The 23,151-nt window shown below is 42.6% G+C and overlaps 1 non-coding gene across 1 annotated transcript; it reads right to left on the bottom strand.

Annotated features, from left to right (window-relative positions):
- Window positions 1-1,829: 1,829 nt before the first annotated feature.
- On the bottom strand, window positions 1,830-1,911 carry TRNAS-ACU (transfer RNA serine (anticodon ACU)). The gene has a single exon. It is a non-coding gene; the product is annotated as a tRNA-Ser (tRNA).
- Window positions 1,912-23,151: the final 21,240 nt, after the last annotated feature.

Here is a 23,151-nt window from a genome sequence, read left to right as displayed (position 1 = left end):
TCTCTAGAAAGGGGCCACCTAAGTCCCGTTCTAACGCTCTGTGTTCCGGCTGATAGCTCGCTGTTTCCGTAACTACCATTCAGCAGAAGTTAGTCGGAATTAATCTGCATCAGCCGCAACACAGAGCGGTAGAACTGGGTTTAGGGGGCTCTGTTCTGGAGATAGGTGCGGGTCCCAGAGGTGGGATCCGCATCTATCTGACATTTATGTACACAGAACAGAAAGAGCAAGAAAGCAGCACTCCAAATCAACAAAAGTACTACTTGAAAAAGCCGTCATAGAGAGGGTGAAATGTTGGGGTGGTGTTTGGTGAATAAACCTCTAATTTGTGATTTGGAGCGCTGCATGATTGTGAGGAAAGGGTCGTTCCTCTGGAGCTTGCACCAACCGTGAGCTTGTTTCTGCTACTGTGCTGCTCCATCTTGCACTATTAGTTTTGTAGCTGACATTTATCCTGTGGATATGTCATAAACGTCCTCCAGGGGAAAATCGCTTTAAGTCCTTCATGTGTTCTGACGTGCCCATGGTCTTTGTATTGCTACACTTACTATTCCTTCTTGTTTATATATTAGGGAAATAGTTGCGTCAAGGACTTTGTGTTCTTCTCTAAAACAGGTCCTGTCACATATTTAACAGCTTGTAGCATAAAAACCCACGGCGGCAGCAGCGGTCAGAGTGATGTCGGCGCATGCTGTGATGGGAGTGGACTAGTCCAGTCACCTGACCTAAGTCATCTGACCTCAAGTCACTGACATGAGGTCAGGTGACTGGAATGTGCCGGCCCAGGAGTGGACCAATCCGGTCACCTGACCTCTCATCACTGACGTGAGGTCAGGTGATATAAGTCAGGTGACTGGACAGGTCCACACTCGGACCGGCATGCACTGACCTCACTCAGACTGTGGCCGCCGCCATACTTGGCTCCGTCCGCCCTACTCCTCCTCCTAAATGTGAGTATGGCACACAGAGGCAAGTAGCAAACAATGCGGCGGCAGTGAGGTCTAAGTGAGGTTGGGCCAGACCAAATGATCTTGCGGGCCTTATATGGCTCACAGGCCAGAGGTTCCCCACCCCTGAGTTAAATATAACTGTGAAGACAATGGTCTTCACTCGTAGACAGTTGAGGCACAGAGGAAATAATAAAATCCTATTGTTCAGATGTCAGATGTTTTGTTTCCTCTTCTCTTTGATTGTAAGTATTTTTTCAGATATTCAGACAATACATGTTGATGAAAAAGTGAGATTACACCTGACGTACCTGACTGGGAATCATAGTAAACACCAGAGGTTCGATACCGTCTCCTGAGTGGACCAGGCATGTCATAACTATAGGTTATTGTATCTCATCCTAGGGAACAGGGAAAACTCCTAATCCCCCAAACTGCTCAGTAACTTCAGCTTCTTTCAGCAGTATTGACCCCACCAGACACCCTGGACCCTGGCTTTATACCATCTGCAACATGTGCCAAAGGAGGTGCGTGCCATGGCTCTAGGGTGTATTAGCGTTGTCCTAAAGCTGTGCATTACACTTGGCTTAGATACACTGCCCATGGCTATTTACCCATGGATGGCCGTAGGATTTTTTCTGTTTGGTATTGTTTTTCCTATGACTAACCAGTCTCAGAGATGTTTTATTGCACCTCAAAGAAGGATATCATCTAATCTGGTCTCAACAGTCTGAAAAATGAGAGACCTTTCACCATTCAAATCACATCCGCTGTTTTTTGTTTTTAGGTTTTAATTCAACTCCATTTCTTCTGTAATAAATAAATGCTACATGTATTAGAAGTAAACAGTCCTTGTTATTATATAATGTTGTCAAAATGCTCCGACAAGGATGGGATTCAAACCCATGCATGCAAAGCACAATGGATTAGTAGTCCAGCGCCTTAACCACTTGGCCACCTTGTCCACACAGGGTGCGGTTTTGTTAATTTTCAGGTGTTTTTTTTTAAATCCTACCTGGTCCCTCAGAAGTGTGCTACCATGATATTAGTTTTGATATATTGAATTTTTTTAATTTTGTTCTTTATATTTATTTTTCATTTTTGGTGTTTTCACATGCTCTTCCCCCCTCCTGGATCCCGGTGACTGATCGAGGATCGATAAATGCATGGCATGATATTGTATTGCATTTTATTTATTCTGCAGACATTATGTCTACAAAAGTGTTAAGTGTTCTGGGCTATGTAAGCAGTCTCTGATTGGTCACCCGTACACGTAAACTAGTTCCCTATACTTACCCTGCTACACACACTCTGAAGAAGTCACATGGTGATTAAACACGTCAGCGTACGGAGTCCACGTCTTGACATTAAACGCCGGGATCCTGTTTGATCAACTTCACATTTCTAACATGGTGTGTACGCCACACGTGATGCCAGGGCACCTTGTTCTCACCCAGGACTGGATGCCACATGCTGCCACTGCTGGACTTGGATAGAGCTTGGCTGGACGGCTCCTCAAGTCTCCTGGATGTCCTGATGCACGTGGCCTACAACTGTTTGTTCTGGACCATACACCAACATGCCAGATGAGTATTCCTTTCAACTACTTTTACTCTCCTAGCTGGTATCAGTGACTGGTGTAGTACCGCTAGTTCGGGAAATTCAGCTTAGTACTTAGAGCTTGTCCACACGTACCAGAATTGCTACTATTTTCCATCAGGAAAATACACAACAGAATACAGTAGCAGTAAAGTGGGTGAGATTTAACAAATATAAGCAGAAATTGACCTGCGGTGCTTTTTTTTCTGAAATTTTCTGCAGCGACTCCGTTACGTGTGGACAAGACCTTACTCGGCACATCAACTGTGGGCGGCTGTTTACATGGTCCTTACTGGTACCTCTATTGTTGGACAATCTTTATTTGGACCTGATTCTGCCGGCCAGGAACTTGTGCACAGGCCTCAATTCTGGGACTTAGTACATTTGCAGCAAGTCCTCTACTCATACATCGTGTCATATCTCCTGGGGGATTTTGTTGACCTTGGCAGTGAAGTGCGTGTGCTGAGTCTCCTGTTATTTCATCCTGTTGGACTTTGCTCAGGATTGTTTGTGATCACCTGGTTCTCAAGTCAGTTGTCTATGTCCCAATTTATCAGCCGTCTATGTCCCAATTTATCAGCCGTCTCTGTTCCAATTTATCAGCCTGTCTCCGTTCCAATTTATCAGCCGTCTATGTTCCAATTTATTAGCCTGTCTCCATTACAATTTATCAGCCTGTCTCCGTTACAATTTATCAGCCTGTCCCCGTCCCAATTTATCAGCCTGTCTCCGTTACAATTTATCAGCCTGTCTCCGTTCCAGTTTATCAGCCTGTCTCCGTTCTCATTTACCCTTTTTAGCACTAATAGATGTTGTATATGATTTGCTATCTTTATATTTTCCCATGCATTATTTATCATACCTTATTTATGTACAATGTTATAGTCTTAGTGTCTATGTTATATACTACTTACTTATGTCTGCTGACCCCGGCCGGGTATGCAATGTTTTTGATGTGATGCAGGATTACCTATGTATGATGCCATCCAGTCACATTTTAGTTATTCAAGAACATCTTATATTTGTCTACCCTCGAGCCAAGTGCCAAATTTTGCCCAGCCTGTTGGTATATTTACTGACACCTTTTCCTACATTTTTTATTTTTATTCCTACTAAATTTTTTCTGTAAAAAAAATCCATTATCCATGTAATAAAAGTGCACAGTTTCTGTCATTATGTAAGGTTGTCGCAATGTCTGGCCAAGAGCAGGTTACAAATCCACAGACGCAGAGAACACCAGACTCATAGTCCAACAACTCAACCACTCGGTCGCCTCGTCTTTATAGTCCTGAGTGGCGTTCATTTCTAAGTGTTTTATAACCTGGTCCCTCAAACCTGTTCTGCCATTATATAAGTTGTGTCAGTAACTTATCTCCTAATGTTACTTCTCCCTTTTTGAAAATCAAATACAATTTTTGTAATAAAATAAATTTAATAACATGAAAAAACTGCACCTGTGTATACAAGGGTCAAACACCAAACCATATACACAAAACATAGGATTTTTTTTGTAGGATTAGTCCCATTTAACATTTTTTTTAGCATTAGTTGATGTTTTATTTAAGTTCTTAGAGTTTTATTCCCCCAAACTGCTCAGTAAATTCATCTTTTATCAGCAGTATTGGCCTCACTAGACACCCAGGACCCTGTCTACTCAACCTGTGCTATGCAGGTGTAGCCGTCTTTACCTTGACTTTTAACACATTAAACACACAGTGGCTAGATCCCTTATCTTGACCTTTTCAATGGCTTGTCAATGGCTTTTGTTGTGTGATATCACAATGCAGCAAGTTATCAGAGTCAAGATAAAGATGGCTACATCTGTACGTGTACCCCAGGAGGTACATGCTATGTCTCTAGGGGGTGTTACATTTTCCTAAGGCTATGCTTTTGATATTTAGCGCAGTGTACGGTCACACCTTCGGGGGCACTTTTATGTGATTTATTTGGGATAGGGAGTACTTGGCTTATAAACACTGCCCTTGGCCATCTGCCCTTGGATGGTTGTTTTACATTTTTTGGTTGATTAGTATTGTCTTTCCCAAGATAAACCAGTCTCAGAGCCGTCTGGTCACAACTCCCCATGACCTTCAATTGTAGTCAGGGCATCTCAAGACTGGATATCCTCAAGTCTTCATCTCCACGGTCTGAAAAATGAGAGATCCTTCACCTTCCAAATCATTATTCCACCAAATCATTCGATTTTATCTACATCTTTTCTGTAGCTTTCCAATCATACAAACTGTCATGGGGTTCGTTAGGTTAATACACGATCAACAGAGCCAGTGATGACAGGGCAACTCCAACAGGATTTATTGCACCCAATGCCGACCAACCAGGTCGCCTTCCACACAGGGACAGCACACAGTCCCCAAAATCAGGTAATCACAGGAAGCTCCTCAGAGCGCCGGCCTCAGCTTAAAGGAACAGTGTCATGGCAAATAATTTTTTTTATATGTTAAAGATGTTAGTGCTTTAATAAAAACGTTTTTATTCATTTGTGTGTTTGTGTTTTACTTTTTCTTATTTTTACACTTTTTCTTCCCTATGGGGGCTGCCATTTTTTGTTCCATTTCTGTGTGTGTCGATTAACGACACACACAGACATGGAGTACGGCAGCCACAGTCCCATAGGGACTGCGAACGGCTCCCGTCCCATTGACTGCCGTGTACGGCGTCTGTGTGGGAACTGCGCATGCGCCGCTCCCACACAGTCCTATTCGAAATTGGCGCCGTCCGGCGCCATTTTCCTGTGGACCGGAAGTCGCGGCCGGACTGTAATATTACTACTTCCGGTCGCGGCTTCCGGACTTGTGCACATGGAACAGCGGCAGCAAACGGAGCGGACGGGCCAGAGGGAGCCGCGGCGGCAGGAGCAGGTAAGAGATTTCAATGTATGTTAGTGTTTGTGTGTGTTTACTACTATATGTAAACCTACTACACTGTGGGTTACCTCAAAAAATGGCGACACGCAGTGTAGCAGGTTAAACCTTTCAAACCCCTCGTTTATCCCGGCACTAGCCAGGATAAAGGAGGGGGGGGATGCTGAGAGCTCACTAGAGCGAGGGCTTTTAACCCAATGTTGCAATGCTGCAATTTTGGGAACAGCCCCATCTAGTGGCCAAAAATGGGTAGTATTATAAATTAGAAATAATTTATAATATTACATGGCTCGTGCCAAAAAAAAAAAAAAAAATTTGAACAATGTTTAATCACCCACACACTAAATGTTTAATTTTTAAAAAAAATACATGTTTTTAGGGCAACACCATGCCTTTAAGCTCTCAGTAAAGTCTACATCCAGGAGATCCCCATCCTCCCCAGGACAAGCCCTTATATACCCCTCAGGGGGGGAGACATCTTGGCAGTTTCTAGTCACCATGATTTGTTATAATGACTTTAGTTTGTATTTCTACTGTCTGTATGTGAGTTGTGTCTTTTGTACTATTATGTGTATTGCTCGTCTATTGTCTGCCACAGCCAGGATGAGAACACAGTGGGGGGAGATAATTGGATCTGTTCTCAAATGATCCTCAGTGGGGTCCAAACAAAGAAAGATTCTGGGGGCCGAGTGATAAACACTGACGCTGCAAGACAATGCCGTAGCTTAAGAAATCTCTGCGCTTCACAAGTATCAGGCGATGTCAAGATTCCTGCCCAATAAAAGTTGTGTGACGGAACCTAAAGATTACTCACGGGAGATTGTGTGCAGGGGATACCTAATAGAACTCATTGAATATGAAGGCCGATTGACTTAAAGGCAATTTGAAAGACACCAAAAGAGGTGAATTTCCTAAAAACATTATATTGAACCTTTATTGAAATCTACGAGCTTTATTTGGGATTATTCATGAAGTAAACGATGCATTCAAACATATCCCATGTAGTGATCAGCCTCCTTTTCTTGGAAAACGCTGTGGTTTGGAGTCTGAAGCATACGACTCGTTACAGACTAGTGGTAGAGCTGGCTTACTGCAGCCCTCCTCCCATTCCAGTGAATGATATTAGAGCTCCATTAATATGTCATTAATGCTCCGGGATTTACTTCTCCCCTTTCCTCTGGTCACACATAGTGTGTAGTTCGAGCAGCAGAAGCTGTGTCAGGATTTGCTTTGTTAGGGTGCCTATTACCAATATATTGAAGCGCTATTGTCGCTCATGCTGTCATCATTTATCCTCTGGAAAAAGGTTCAAATCTGTCCATAAACTCTATCTGGAAATCTGGACCCAGCAGTTTAATAATCTATGGTAATCTCAATGTAGGATCCCCTCGGAGCATCAGAGATTACAATGCTTCTGTCGGTCTGGATCACCTGACATGGTTCAGACAAGGATGTAAGGACAATATACACTCTCTATTTTACGGTCACAATCTGGCCGTGTGCAGGAGTCCTTACAGGTCACAGGACTGAGACATCGAGTCCATGGCTCATAGGAGCTTTTTCACCTCTGACCTGCAGGGGAAAGAACAGCCCCTACAACATGTGCAGCGGAGCGCTATTTATGCTGGGTTCATACTGCAGTCCTCATTGCAAACATATGATAGGTGGTGGTGCAAGGAGTTGTACATCTTAGATCAGTGCTTGCCAAACTTTCTGAAGCCGGGACCCACTTTTGGCTGAGACGTTTGTTTGGGACCCCCCCACTACCGTAATCAGCCCCATTTCATCTGACATCATTCGTAGTTAGATGCCGCTAATTATCTTTCTTTGGCTGAATATAGGAGGAGGGGAGAGGCATGGGGGAAATGAGATGAGCATAAGGTCAGGATCACACACACAGTTGTTATGCAGTATTTGGTGTGGGATTTTTGGTCAGTATTTTGAGCCAAAGCCAGAAGTGGATCCAACAGGAAGGAAAGGTATAAAGAAAAGACTGATGTATCTCCTTTCTCTTGTGTCTAATTCTGCGTTTAGCTCAAAAATCAACCAAAAACTGCCGCAAAAACTGCATCAATACTGCGTGTGTGATCCTGGTCTTAAAGTTGGAAAGCAGAAAAGAATGATTATTTGTAACTATTTTCATGAAAAGGGCAGGTTTTTTCGGCCTGCTGTGCGGGCTACGTTTGTTTGGGTGCCCTGATTTTTTAGGGTGTAGGTAAGAGTGTCAAAGGCTACAAGTATATAAAATTTTATGGCTTTTGGACGATTAGTTTCCCAGATATTGTTTCTTTATTAGATATAGTTTCTTTATTGTAAACAATCCTAAAATACAGCCGTCGTGACGAGGTTTTTCTGGGCGAACTGCACAATGCAGGTTCATGAGTTGTGGTAGACATACTCAGGACATGGTGATGCATGAACGTTCCAGGGCTCGGAACTTCACAATAAACAGTTACGGAAATATTTTGCTAAAACCGCTCAAATTTAGCTATAAATGAAGGAACCGCACCATGTTTCGGAGGCAAGAAAGGGTTCCCCATTTACAGCAAATGACCGAGTCAGGTATCTTATTATTCGTCTGTGTAAGTCGAACGAATGGACGCCTAGGTCGATTCCATCAGATCCGCGGTCCGTTGCTTGTTGTGAAATGCTCTGGGACAGCATTGTGGAAAATTATTATTTATACCCATTTTAGTGAAAAAGGCATAATTGTTTTGGCTCGCTGCGCAGGCTACATCTGTCCTACTGGCCTGAGGTTTTATATGGTAGGTCAGAGCGTCAAAGGCTAGATGTCTATAAAAAATAGGGCTTTTGCACTACTATTGTTTATGATATCGTTCATTTATTAGAATTAAATTGTAAATTACGCACTCTGTGCGTAAAACAGGAGCAGCTAAAGAGGCTATTGGGGGCTAAGAATGCGACGCAGACCCTTAAATTTTTTTAGGTTAGGTCAGAGTGTCAACTGCTACAGGTGTCAGAAGTTTGATGGCTTTGAGGCGATTCGCTTTTAAGACATTATTTTTTCATTAGAACTAAATTGAAAATTTGCGTAAAAATAGCCGTCGCTCACAAAGCTTTTGTGGGCCAAGCGCGAGTCACAGAAACTTGACATTTTTAGGCTAGGTCAGAGTGTCAAGGGCTACATGTGTAACAAATATTAGGTATATTCAACAGCTAGTTTTTAAGATATAAATTTTTTAATAAAAATAAATTGAACCCTGTGTAGAAACAGGCGTCGCTAGCGGGGAGTTTCCTCGCTAACCGCTCGACATATCATCACGAGTTCTTTGCGTTTTGAGGCTCGTTACTCCACATTGAGCTGTTACAGAAATAGTTTGTACAAACTGTTAATATTAAGCTCTAAATAAGTCCTGTTTGAGCTATTGAAGTGGGGAAACAGAGTGCCATTTACTTGGATTTGCGCTGAAGAGCGTGCAGTGTATATAGGGAATAATTTGAGCTTATAGTGATATTCAGAACCCCAGATATTTGCAGGACCATTTCATGTAAATTCAGACACCCGGTCAAAATCTTTTTCAGCATCTGCTGATAACAAGACCAGTAAAAAGCTGGAAGGCCGTCTGGCCCGTGACTTTTCCCCAGAGACTTATCTGCTAGCGCTTCTTCCAATTATTTTAGGGTAAATGGCTTAGATTGGGACTCCTTTTGGGGTTCCATTAGGGTCGGTAGTCTGAGACTCTGGAGAAAGTCTCTAATGCGCATCTTCCTTTTGACGATAATTTTACCAGATCCTCGGCGCACCAGATCGTATAGTGAGTCATAATAACTCCTAAATTTCTCTGCAATGTCTTGTGTCTTTGTGAGTGTATTATTATGAGAGGACATACAGATGTAGCCATCTTTATCTTGACTCAATGCATTAAATACACAGTGGCTTTTCAATGGCTTTTGTTGTGTGATATCGCGCTGCAGCAAGTTATCAGAGTCAAGATAAACTTAGCTACATCGGTAGTTACTTTTTCGTTCAGTAGTTGTTTGCTCTCCCCTGTGGGTAGGGATTGCTTGTGTTACTTGTTTTATGAGTTTTGCTATTTTAAGTACCATGAATTTCTTTGCTTTTAATTGTTAGTAACATAAGAGATATAAAGTCACAACGCTTTCCAGATAATCGGTTGGGGAGTTTGATCTTGTCCATTACCTTGGAAATAATTATTTGGGTGTTTGATAAACGTGGTTTGTGTTTATTGTTTTTAGAAGTGTTTTGTTAGGTCTCCAGATCGCTTTTATTAAAGAAAATTAACTTTCTGAGATACAGCTGCTTTGTATCCTATATACAGTCTTTATCTTGACTTTTAACGCATTAAATACACAATGACTAGATCTCTTATCTTGACTTTTTCACTGACTTTTTCAATGACATTTTGTTTCAATAGTTTTTATTAAGATTTTACAGAATGAGTTTACAGATTAATAAACAAACAAAGAAATGTGCATTGTCTTAAATCAACACATATCAAGACAGGTCAAGTATCTGTTATCATCTTATGTAATGTTCACCAGTGTGTAGTATTCCGAACTTTATAGGCATTTTCAGAAAATTCCAAAGGAGCACATAAACAGCAGAACAAGAAGAACCAAAACAAGGTTAAAGTAAACAAAACAAGGTTAATCCCACAACCGCTTATATATCACTTGCGATGAAAGTGTACAGGTCTTTACAGAGAGATAATGGACAGGTCATCATGTGGAAATACAGTAAGAGCTTTGAGTCCACACACTCCATCTGTTAGTGAATGTACCAGACGTGAAATTTCCATATGCAATAATCCTCTCGTATACATAAGATAAGTTGATCAGCGCAACCAGCTCAGGTAGGGGTGGGGTCGCGGGGGATTTCCAATATCGAGTTAGAACCAATTTAGACATGACCAATATTTTACATATCAAGATCCGAGATTGTGGAGGAATCTCATCCATCTGAAGGAAAAGTAGGGCTACCTGTGGTGACATAGGGATCCGAATCCCAAATAATTATCTTAGGAGGTCAAAAACCCCATTCCAGTAGCTACCAATAACAGGACACTCCCATAAGACATGAATTAGCGTACCCTTAGAGGCACAGATTCTCCAACATTGGGCAGTAGTATGAGGGAACATTTGTTGGAGACGGTCTGGTGTGAAGTACCACCGTAAGGCAGTTTTGATTGCAGCCTCTGCCTGGGACGAACATGATAAGGAGACATGCATGAGTTTAAAAGCCTTGAGCCATTCTTTGTCTGTAAAGCAAGTCCCTAGATCCCTTTCCCACATTTTAATAGGATATGTTTTTACAAAGGCGGCTTGAGTATCAATTAGCTCATAAATATACTTAAGGCCCTTGAGTCTCTTGTTCATCCATCCAACTAATTTAAGGTTGCATACAGAGTCCAGTTTACTATGTCTAGTCATAAAATGTCGAATTTGGAAATATTTATACAGGTCCCTTGCAGGCACTGAGTATTTGGATCTTAGACAAGAAAAATCTACTAGTTGGTTGTTCTCAAGGAGCTGGGAAAGATCCGTCATACCACAGCGTTTCCATACGGCAATATTAATGTCTGGAATAACCAGCTCAAAGAAATCTATGGGTATACACGATTTTGGCATAGGAAGGCGATTTTTGGAGTGTGTATGCAAATATTTCCAACAATGTAGAGCAGCCAAAGTAAGCGGAGATATATCTGACTTACATGGTAAGTCCCAGTGATGGAGAAATAAAAGCGCCTTCAGTGAAGCTGGATAAATATAGGAGGCCTCAATGTTAACCCAAGGGTTCGTGTTATCAGAGTTCCACCAAGAAGAAACTTGGGCAACCAAGGTGGCTATGTAGTATCCATGTATATTCGGAATCCCCATCCCTCCCAGTTTCCTGTCTCTGGTAAGTATATGAAAGGCAATTCTGGGCTTCTGTTTTGCCCACACAAATTGCGATACTACTTTCTGGGTTTGCTGAAAAAATGTCATGGAGAGATGTATGGGAAGAGTGCGGAATAGGTACAAAAGCTTCGGAAGTAAGAGCATTTTAAAAGAGGCAATTCTACCTATCCAGGAGATCTCACATATTTGTAATCTGTCCACTTCATTCTTAATGTCTGTAAGAAGCGGTATATAATTAGCCACATATAAAGATTTATGCAGAGGAGTTAGGTGAAGCCCTAGGTATGAAATGTCGACCGACCTCCAGTCTAAGAGGTATTTGTTTTGCAAAAAGTGTAAAGTGGACGGAGATTGACACAAGGGTAGAATTTGTGATTTTTGGGTATTGAGTTTATAAAGGGAAATATTACCAAATAGCTGTATGCAGTCTAAGACCGCTGCCAGAGAAGTCTCCGGTTGTGATAAGGACAGAAGAATGTCATCTGCATATAGTGAGATAGTGTGAGTTCGAGAGCCAATCGGTATGCCATGTATTTGTTCATGTACTCTGAGCATCTGGGCAAGAGGTTCCATAGCTAGTATAAATATAAGTGGAGATAAAGGGCAACCCTGTCTCGTGCCGTTAGTAATTTGAAAGTCAGCCGATAAAACGCCATTAGTGAAAACTTTTGCAGATGGGTTGGAGTATAAGGCTTGGACTGCTGTGAGAATCTCCCCCTTAAATCCCATTGTATCCAGGACTGTAAACGCATAGGACCAGTGAATACGGTCAAATGCCTTTTCAGCATCTAAAGCTAGTAATACAGATGGTATTTTATGTTTATTAATGTGATGTAGTAATCCCACTACCCGTCTAGTATTATCGGATGCTTGGCGAACTTGAACAAATCCTACCTGGTCCTCTTGAATCAGGGAAGGAAGTAAAGGAGCTAGCCTATTTGCTAAAAGCTTCGCATACATCTTAACCCCTTCCCGACATTTGCCGTACATGTACGTCATGGAAAGCATTGACTTCCCGCATCTTGCCGTACATGTGCGCCGAATGTTTGGGACCGGCTCAGAAGCTGAGCCGGTGCCATCATCACCGGATCTCAGCTGTATCTTACAGCTGACATCCGGCTGTAACGGCGGGGACCGAAATTAGCTTCGATCCCCGCCATTAACCCCTTAAGTGCAGCGCTCAAACGCGATCGCTGCACTTAAGGTGTTTGCAGCTCATCGGAACCCCAGTAATGAAATTGCCGGGGTTCCGGTGGCTGCAATGGCAACCGGAGGCCTAATACTGGCCTCCCGGTCTGCCTAGCACCGAAGCCGGTCAAGATCCACCCGGCGACGGAGCCTGATCGGCTTCCGTAGCTGCCGGCAAGATGGCGCCGGGTCAGGAGCTGATCCGGCGTCATCAGCGGTGGAAGTCAGCTGTACTGTACAGCTGACATCCACCTGTAACGGCAGGAACCGGAGCTAGCTCCGATCCCTGCCATTAACCCCTTCGATGCAGCAATCGAAAGTGATTGCTGCATCGTAGCGGTTACTAGCAGATCGCCAGCCCTGACAGGCAATCAGGACTGGCGACTGCTGTTATCGCAACAGGAGACACAATGGTCTCCTGCTCTGCCATTACGGAAGCCGATTCAGGCCCCGCCGGGAGGCGAAGCCTAATCGGCTTGCTGTCAGTGAATGACTGACAGATCTAATACATTGCACTACATAGGTAGTCCAATGTATTAGAAAAAAAAAATCTGACCGTTGGACCTTCAAGTCCCCTAGTGGGACTTGAGAAAAAGTGTAAAAAAAGTATAAAAAAGTGTAAAAAAAAGTGCAAATAATAAAAGTTTGAAAACAATAAAGGTTTCAAGTAATCAAATAAAACACAATCCCCCTTTTACTCTTATCAAGTCCTTTATTATTGAAAAATAATAATAAACCATATGTATTTGGTATCGCCACGACCGTAACGACCTGAGGTATCAAAATATTATATTATTTATTGCACGCGGTGAACAGCGTAAAAAAAAACGTAAAAAACGTTACCAGTTTCTGTTTTTTAGTCACTTTGCCCTACAAATGTTAGAATAAAAAGTGATCAAAAAGTCGCACGTATCCAAAAATGGTACCTATAAAAACTATAGCTCGTCCCGCAAAAAACAAGCCCTCATACACCTCCGTCGACAAAAAAATTAAAAAGTTATGGTTCTCACAACTTGGCGACAGAAAAAATACATTCCTTTTACAAAAGTAATTTTATTGTGCAAAAAGTTGTAAAACATAAAAAAGTGCTATAAATTAGGTATCGCCGGAATCGTACTGACCCACAGAATAAAGTTAACATGTAGTTTATAATGCGTGGTGAACGCTGTATAAAAAAAAAACGAAAAAAGCTGTGCTAGAATTGTGTTTTTTTGTTCACCTGGCATCCCAAAAAATATGATAAAAGGTGATCAAAAAGTCGCATGTACCCCAAAATGGTACCAATAATAACTACAGCTCGTCCCGCAACAAACCAGCCCTCATACCGCTACGTCTATGAAAAATAAAATTAGTTATGGCTCCAATAAGTCAGGAAATAAAAAAATATGCAGTTGTGCAGCCCGAGGGGAACATTTCTTCTGTTTGAAGAGGCGATTTATCAAGGACCTAAAATTAGGGAACCAGGAAAGGGAGGGCACAAACATATCCGCTGGAAGCGACGGTGCCCGTATTATACCAGGACAACACTTCCTAGCAAAATTCCCCAAACTACAAAGGCGCGGAGTGTGGATCAAAAGGGGGATAATAAAGGACGCCATATATCAGTGCGACACCGGCCTGTGCAGAAAGGATTGTGTAACAGCGTAACACACATCTATGGATTATTTTATTGTTTTTTTTTACCCCATTATTATACCACCTGACTATGCCCCTTATATACTCCGCCCGGCTTACATATGTCCTACATTATAAACGGAAACACCAGTAAGACTCCAAACAAAACTACTACCAAGCAAAATCCACGCTCCAAAAGCCAAATGGCATTTCCTCCCATCTGAACCCTACAGCGTGCCCAAACAGCAGTTTCCTTCCACATATATGGCACCGTCATACCCGGGAGAACCATTTTAGCAATTTTTGGGGTGTGTGTCTCCAGTGGCATAAGCTGGGCACGACATATTTGCCACTGAATGGCATATCTAGGGAAAAATATAAATTTTTAATTTGCACCATCCACAGCGCATTCATTTATGGAAAATACCTGTGGGGTGAAAATGCTCACTACACCCCTTAATAAATGCCTTGAGGGGTGCAGTTTCCATAATGGGGTCACTTCCCAGGGGTTTATTTTTATTATTTCACATCTGAGCCTCTGCAGTTGTGAACCAATACTTTGTAAATCGCCAAATTAGGCCTCAATTTTACATGGTACGCTTTCACTCCTGAGCCTGGTCGACTGTCCAGGCAAGAGATTAGGGCCACATGTAGGGTGTTTCTAAAACCAGGAAACCCAGCATAATAATTAAAGAGCTGTCTTGTTATGGTGGCACAAGCCGGGCACCACATATTGTCCACATATCTGTGGAAAAAATCCCATTTTCACTCTGCAACATCGAGTTCACACTAATTTCTACAAAACACCTGCAGGGTTAACATGCTCACTACACCCCTAGGTAAATGCATTGAGGGGTGTAGTTTCCAAAATTGGGTCACTTCTGGGGGTTTCCACTGTTTTGGGCTCACAGGCGCCCAGAAACCAATCCAGCAACATCTGCACTCCAAATGGCGGTCCTTCCCTTCTGAGCCCTGCCGTGTGCCCAAACAGCAGTTTATGACCACATATGGGGTATTTCCGTACTCGGTAGAAATTGCTTTACAAATGTTGGGTTCTTTTTTTTCCTTTATTTGTTGCGAAAATGAAAAAATTTGCGCTAAAGCTACGTCTTATTGAAGAAAAAGGATTGTTTTTATTTTCACTGCCCAATTCTAATAAATTCTATGAAACATCTGTGGGGTCAAAATGCTCACTACGCCCCTAGATGAATTCCTCAAGAGGTGTAGTTTCCTAAATGGTGTCACTTTTTGGGCGTTTTCATTGCTTTTTCCCCTCAGGGGCTTTGTAAATGTGACATGGCCGCCGCAAACCATTCCTGCTCAATGTGATCTCCAAAAGCCAAATAGCGCTCTTTCCCTTCTAAGCCAAGCCGTGTCTCCAAACAGCCGTTTATTACCACATGTGGGGCATTGTTTTACTCGGGAGAAATTGCTTTGCAAATTTTGTGGTGCTTTTTCTCCTTCAGTCCTTGTGGAAATGAGTAAAAATAAGCTAAACCTACATTTTCTTTGAATAAATGTTGATTTTTATTTTCAGGGCCTACTTCCAATAATTTCTGCAAAAAACCTGTGGGGTCAAATCGCTCACTATACCCCTAGATAATTTCCTCAATGGGTGTAGTCTCCAAAATGGGGTCACTTGTGGGGGGTTTCCACTGTTTTGTCTCCTCAGGGACTTCGTAAATGTGACATGGCCTCCGCAAACCATTCCTGCTAAACTTGAGCTCCAAAAGCCAAATAGCGCTCTTTCCCTTCTCAGCCCTGCCGTGTCTCCAAGCAACCGTTTATTACCACATGTGTGGTATTGTTTTACTCGGGAGAGATTGGTTTACAAATTTTATGGTGCTTTTTCTCCTTCAGTCCTTGTGGAAATGAGAAAAAAATAGCTAAACCTACATTTTCTTTGAAAAAATTTAATTGTCATTTTCAGGGCCTATTTCAAATAATTTATGCAAAAAACCTGTTGGGTCAAAACGCTCACTATACCCCTAGATAATTTCCTCAATGGGTGTAGTTTCCAAAATGGGGTCACTTGTGGGGGGTTTCCACTGTTTTGTCCCCTCAGGGGCTTTGTAAATGTGACATGGCCTCCGCAAACCATTCCTGCTAAACTTGAGCTCCAAAAGCCAAATAGCGCTCTTTCCCTTCTCAGCCCTGCCGTGTCTCCAAACAACCGTTTATTACCACATGTGGGGTATTGTTTTACTCGGGAGAGATTGGTTTACAAATTTTATGGTGCTTTTTCTCCTTTAGTCCTTGTGGAAATGAGTAAAAATAAGCTAAACCTACATTTTCTTTGAATAAATGTTGATTTTTATTTTCAGGGCCTACTTCCAATAATTTCTGCAAAAAACCTGTGGGGTCAAATCGCTTACTATACCCCTAGATAATTTCCTCAATGGGTGTAGTCTCCAAAATGGGGTCACTTGTGGGGGGTTTCCACTGTTTTGTCTCCTCAGGTACTTCGTAAATGTGACATGGCCTCCGCAAACCATTCCTGCTAAACTTGAGCTCCAAAAGCCAAATAGCGCTCTTTCCCTTCTCAGCCCTGCCGTGTCTCCAAACAACCGTTTATTACCACATGTGTGGTATTGTTTTACTCGGGAGAGATTGGTTTACAAATTTTACGGTGCTTTTTCTCCTTCAGTCCTTGTGGAAATGAGAAAAAAATAGCTAAACCTACATTTTCTTTGAAAAAATTTAATTGTCATTTTCAGGGCCTATTTCCAATAATTTATGCAAAAAACATGTTGGGTCAAAACGCTCACTATACCCCTAGATAATTTCCTCAATGGGTGTAGTTTCCAAAATGGGGTCACTTGTGGGGGGTTTCCACTGTTTTGTCCCCTCAGGGGCTTTGTAAATGTGACATGGCCTCCGCAAACCATTCCTGCTAAACTTGAGCTCCAAAAGCCAAATAGCGCTCTTTCCCTTCTCAGCCCTGCCGTGTCTCCAAACAACCGTTTATTACCACATGTGGGGTATTGTTTTACTCGGGAGAGATTGCTTTACAAATTTTATGGTGCTTTTTCTCCTTTAGTCCTTGTGGAAATGAGAAAAAAAATCGCTAATCCTACATTTTCTTTGAAGAAATGTTGATTTTAATTTTCACGGTCTACTTCCAATAATTTCTGTAAAAAACCTGTGCGGTCAAAATGCTCACTGTACCCCTAGATAATTTCGTTGAGGTGTGTAGTTTCCCAGATGGGGTCACTTTTGGGGGATTTTGACTGTTTTGGCACCGCAAGAGTCCTTCAAACCTGACATGGTGCCTAAAATTTATTCTAACAAAAATAAGGCCCCAAAATCCACTAGGTGCTCCTTTGCTTCTGAGGCCGGTGCTTCAGTCCAGTAGCACGCTACGGCCACATGTGGGATATTTCCTAAAACTGCAGAAACTGGGCAACAAATATTGAGTTGCATTTCTCTGGTAAAACCTTCTGTGTTATAAAAAAATTGTACTAAAAATTTATTTCTGCAAAAAAATATGAAATTTGTAAATTTCACCTCTACGTTGCTTTCATTCCTGTGACATGTGTAAAGGGTTAAGACATTTTCTAAATGCTGTTTTGAATACTTTGATGGGTGAAGTTTTTAAAATGGGGTGACTTTTTTGGGGTTTCTAATATATAAGGCCCTCAAAGCCACTTCACAACTGAACTGGCCCCTGTAAAAATGGCCTTTTGAAATTTTCTTGAAAATGTGAGAAATTGCTGCTAAAGTTCTAAGCCTTGTAACGTCATAGAAAAATAAAAGGATGTTCAAAAAACGATGCCAATCTAAAGTAGACATATGGGGGATGTTAATTAGCAACAATTTTGTGTGGTATAACTGCCTGTCTTACAAGCAGATACATTTAAATTGAGAAAATGCTAATTTTTGCAATTTTTCGCGAAATTTTGGTGTTTTTCACAATTAAATACTGAACATATCGAGCAAATTTTGCCAGTAACTTAAAGTCCAATGTGTCACGAGAAAACAATCTCAGAATCGCTTGGATAGGTGAAAGCATTCCGGAGTTATTACCACATAAAGTGACACATGTCAGATTTGAAAAATGAGGCTCGGTCAGGAAGGTCAAAAGTGGCTAAAGAGGGAAGGGGTTAATATCTGTGTTCAACAGAGAGATGGGCCTGAAATTCTGGGGGACATTCGGAGACTTCCCTGGTTTAGGGATTGTCACAACCAAGGCCATCTGATTTTCTGTGGGGAGCGACCCCGAAGACATAGCTTTCTGGAAAAACCTGGTAAGAGAGGGTGTCAAAATATTATGGAACGTTTTGTAATATGCGTTGGTCAGACCGTCCGGACCAGGGGATTTACCGGACGGCAGCCCACGAATAATATCATGTATTTCGGTCTCCAAGATTGGGGCGTTAAGGGCAGATAATTGGGATTTCGTCAATCTAGGAAGCGAGACTTGTTTCAAAAAGTCTGCAATTTCTATTGAAGTCGGGTGGGAAGTAAATGGGTCATCTTTCAAGTTATATAGAGACGAGTAGAATACTCTAAACTGATCCGCTATGTCTTTGGGGTGCATAATTTTTCTTTTAGTGTGAGAGTCGATCAAGAATGGGATTCTAGATCGTCTAGTTTGAGCTTTAAGTCTAGCAGCCAGCAATTTACCTGCATTATTATTTTGAGACTAGTATCTGGCTTTCGTTTTCCTAAGAGATTTTTCATATTCTGACATTGACGTAGATCCTGTCTGAGGTGGAAAAGCTGCTCTGCATAGCTCTGAGACGGCGCTGCTTTGTTTAACACATCTAACTTATGAATGTCCTCAGTTAGCGAGGCAATCTTTGCCAGTCTTTGCTTCTTAACAATATGCCCTAGGCGAATCAAAGATCCCCTTATAAACACTTTATGGGCATTCCAAAGAGTATCTATAGTAATGTCAGGGGTATCGTTAGTTTGGAAATATTCTTTAAGATCTCGCTCAAGTTCTCCCTTGTATTTACTGTGGGACAAGAGAAAGGGGTTACATCGCCATTGGTAAGACTGATTGATGCTATGTTTTTCCTCAAGTTTCATCGTCAAGTCCGCGTGATCTGACCATGTAATGTCTTGCATCTGCGATTCTTTAGTCATCAGTAGTAACTCTTTATCTACAATGAACATATCGATACGTGAGTAGCTATTATGAGGTTGTGAATAAAAAGAGAAGTCCGCCTCAGAGCCATGTTGTAAGCGCCATATATCATACAATTCTCTGTTCCAACACATATCAGATAGAGAGGTCTGAGAAAGCCTAGTATTGGAGGTAGAATCAAGTGAGGTGTCCATTACCGTGTTAGGCTGGATTCACACGAGCGTGGCTTTTTTGCAGACGCAAAAACGCAGTGTTTTGCCCGCGCAAAAATCACTTGACAGCTCCGTGTCTCATCCGTGTATGATGCGCGGCTGCGTGATTTTCGCGCAGCCGCCATCATAGAGATGAGACTGATCGGCAGTAACTCTTTCAGCACCCTCGACTGTGAGTTCCGATCACCATATCGAGCAACCTGTTAAAAAAAGAGGTTCGTACTTACCGAGAACTTCCCGGCCGTTGCCTTGGTGACGCGTCCTTGGTGACGTGTCCTTGATGACGCGCCTCTCTTGATATCTGGCCCCACCTCCCTGGATAACGCGGCAGTCCATGTGACTGCTGCAGCCTGTGCTTGGCCTGTGATTGGCTGCAGCTGTCACTTGGACTAAATTGTCATCCCGGGAGGTCAGACTGGAGGAAGAAGCCGGGAGTTCTCGGTAAGTCAGAACTTCTTTTTTTTTTACACGTTCATGTATATTGGGATCGGAAGTCACTGTCCAGGGTGCTGAAACAGTTTAACTCTTTCAGCACCCTGGACAGTGACTATCTCCTGACGTTGCGTACCGGAATTTTTTTTGCCGGGTTCGGCCAAAACTAGTTTGGCCGAACCCGGTGAAGTTCGGTTCGGTTGTCCGGGTTCGCTCTTCTCAATGACACTCCGTTTGGATGTTTGTAAACAGAAAAGCACGTGGTGCTTTTCTGTTTACATTCATCCTTTTGACAGCTCTTGCGCGAATCACGCAGTTCGCACGGAAGTGCTTCCGTGCGGCATGTGTGGTTTTCACGCACCCATTGACTTCAATGGGTGCGTGATGCGTGCAAAACGCCGAAAGAACGGACATGTCGTGACTTTTTTTCAGCGGACTCACGCTGAGGAAAAATCACGGACATGTCTGCACGGCCCCATAGACACATATAGGTCCGTGCAACGCGCGTGCAAATCACGCACGTTGCACAGACGTTTTTCCCGTTCGTCTGAATAAAGCCTTAAAGTCGCCACATATGAGCAATTTTCCCTCTTTATATTTATCAATAAGTCTAAAGATTTTATGAAAAAAACTAGTTTGGTGTCTATTAGGGGCATATAAGTTCACCAATGTATATTTGACATTGTTAATTAAACATGTTAATATGACATATCGTCCATCCGGATCTATATGTGTCTGAAGCAGTTGGAATGCCACAGTATTTTTTACAGCTATCAGCACGCCTCTGGATTTAGAAGAATAATGTGACTGGTAAATATCAGGAAATAGGTGATGCCTTATGTGATCAGCATCTTTTTTCAGGAGATGTGTTTCTTGAATGCACAAAATATCACACATCCTAGATTTAGCTTCATTCCGCATGTGAGCCCGTTGAGGGCTATTAAGGCCATTTACGTTCAGGGAGGCAAATGAGATAACCATTATTCAATGTGGAGGCGTGCTAATATCTGATCCAATTTCTGACAGTAATTATTTAGGAGTGAGCTCCATGTTTCTCTCCAATATTGAGACTCCTTAGCGCCAGCATAACCTGTCATACGTAAAGCAATTTTGTAAGCCCTACATAGATTCTGAATTATAGATAGCAGATATGGGATTATAAAGAAAAGCAAATTAAAAAAAACAAAAGAAAAACAACATATAAACAAATTCCAGAAGAGGACAAACTATGTTGTTGTCCCGTGGGTCAGGGGTAGAACAGTTAATCCGAAACCGAATACCGATGACCGCCATCCGGCACCGAATGTGGCTGATGAAAACCGTGAGAGCAAGAGAGAGTCTAAGAAAATAGCACGGAGATCCATATTACGACAGTCCAGACATCTTTCCCATCTCTCAGCGGGGAGGCCATCTACGATGCTCAACCATGCTCCATTCTTCTCTGATACGGTGTGGAGACCCCTGTGCTGTTGACTTGGGTGGGGGAACAACAATGTTCCATTGGCACAGAAGATTAACTCCTTCCGATACGGATTTAATAATGTGAGACTAATTTTTGTATGAGACCATGAGACGGACCGGAAATCCCCACCGATAGTGAATTTCGTTATCCCGTAATGCCAAAGTGATAGTTGTCTGCGTAGTTGCAAGGTCACCACAGATAGATCTGAGTATACTGAAACTTCTTTGAACTTTGCCGGGATGGCTATTCCCTTTCTTGAGGCATTTAAAAAACCCTCTTTGATGTGGAAAAATTTACCCTGGCTAGCACATCTCGAGGTATGGAATCTGCCAAGTGTTTAGGTTTGGGTATACGGTGTATTCGGTCTATAATTAGATCCTGTGGAGTACAGGTAGGCAGCAAGGCTTGAATGAATTCCTAGACATATAGGTTAAGATCTTTTGGCGCGATGTCCTCCGAAATTCCCCTGAATTTGAGGTTATTGCGTCGGGATCTGTCTTCCAAATCTGCAATCTTTGCTTTAACCAGTGATAGGTCGTTTTCCAGGTCATAGTGTACATCAATAAGAGTGTTATGAGATGAGGTGATTTCACTCATTTTTGTTTCTACATGTTGCACTCTGTGTTCCAGTGCTGCAACAGAAGCTGCAAGGGGAGTAATAAGCTCTGCCATGCCTGCATGCAGTGACTGGTGAAGTGCCTGTAGCATGGTTTTTAGCATAGATTCCGTGACTGGATTGGAAGATGAGGGTAGATTGGCTAAAACATATCCAGGTACAGAGTCAGACAAGCTAGTATCTTTCGCCGTGTCCTGTGTCATATCAGGGTCATGCGCCCTCCCCCGTCGTGCTACAGGGCTTCTAGAAGATGGGGAAGATGGCGCCGACAGAGCAGGCCCGCGTGGCGATGCAGAGCTGTTTGGGGAGTTGTGCTCTCTCAGAGAAGCCGCGGCAGTGTCAGCTGCTGTGAGCGCTACCCTCCCCTTGGAAGGCAAACTAACCCCCGGCGATGGCACAGACCTGCTCCGTCTTGGCAGCGATTCCTCAGCGGTTCCCCGCTGACAACGATGCAGCGGCTCGGAGGTAGGTGAATCGGCCTGTGAAGCGGAGGCCATCTCGTCTCTCTCCTTTTCCGAACGGCAAGGGTAGTAAAAGTCGGTGAGTTTGACCGGTTTAGCCACCGGTTTTCGTCTCCTCGGCATCTCCACACACTAGGGAAGGTCTGTGTGTAATTTCTCTCCCGTTCTTCGGTTATAAGGTGCTAATTAGCGATGCTGGGTGCCGGAGCTGAGGTATCAAGCGGCCATCAAGTCCAGCTGCCAAGCCACGCCCCCCTTTTCAATGACATTTCAATGGCTTTTTTTGTGTGATATCACGCTGCAGCTCTATTCAAATAAACTGAGACATTTGGGTTCTTTTTACATTCAGCTCAGTAAAATGGGTATAAATAATCATTTTCCACAATGCTGTCCCAGAGCATTTCACAACCAGTAACGAACCGCGGGTCTGATGGAATCAACCTAGGTGTCGATTCGATAGACTTACAGAGACGAATAGTAAGATACCTGACTCGGTCATTTGCTGTAAATGGGGAACCCTCTCTTTCCCCCTAAACTTGGCGCAGTTTCTTCATTTATAACTAAATTTGAGCGGTTTTAGCAAAATATTTCCGTAACTGTTTTTTGTGAAGTTCCGAGCCCTGGAACGTTCATGCATCACCATGTCCTGAGTATGTCTACCACAACTCATGAACCTGCATTGTGCAGTTTGCCCAGAAAAACCTCGTCACGACGGCTGTATTTTTAGGATCGTTTACAATAAAGAAACAATATCTAATAAAGAAAC

The sequence above is a fragment of the Rhinoderma darwinii genome, chromosome 3 (genome assembly GCF_050947455.1).
Source record: "Rhinoderma darwinii isolate aRhiDar2 chromosome 3, aRhiDar2.hap1, whole genome shotgun sequence".
Taxonomy (NCBI): Eukaryota; Metazoa; Chordata; class Amphibia; order Anura; family Rhinodermatidae; genus Rhinoderma; species Rhinoderma darwinii.
Note: the sequence above shows the minus strand (reverse complement) of the source record. Positions and strands in the feature narration are given on the sequence as shown.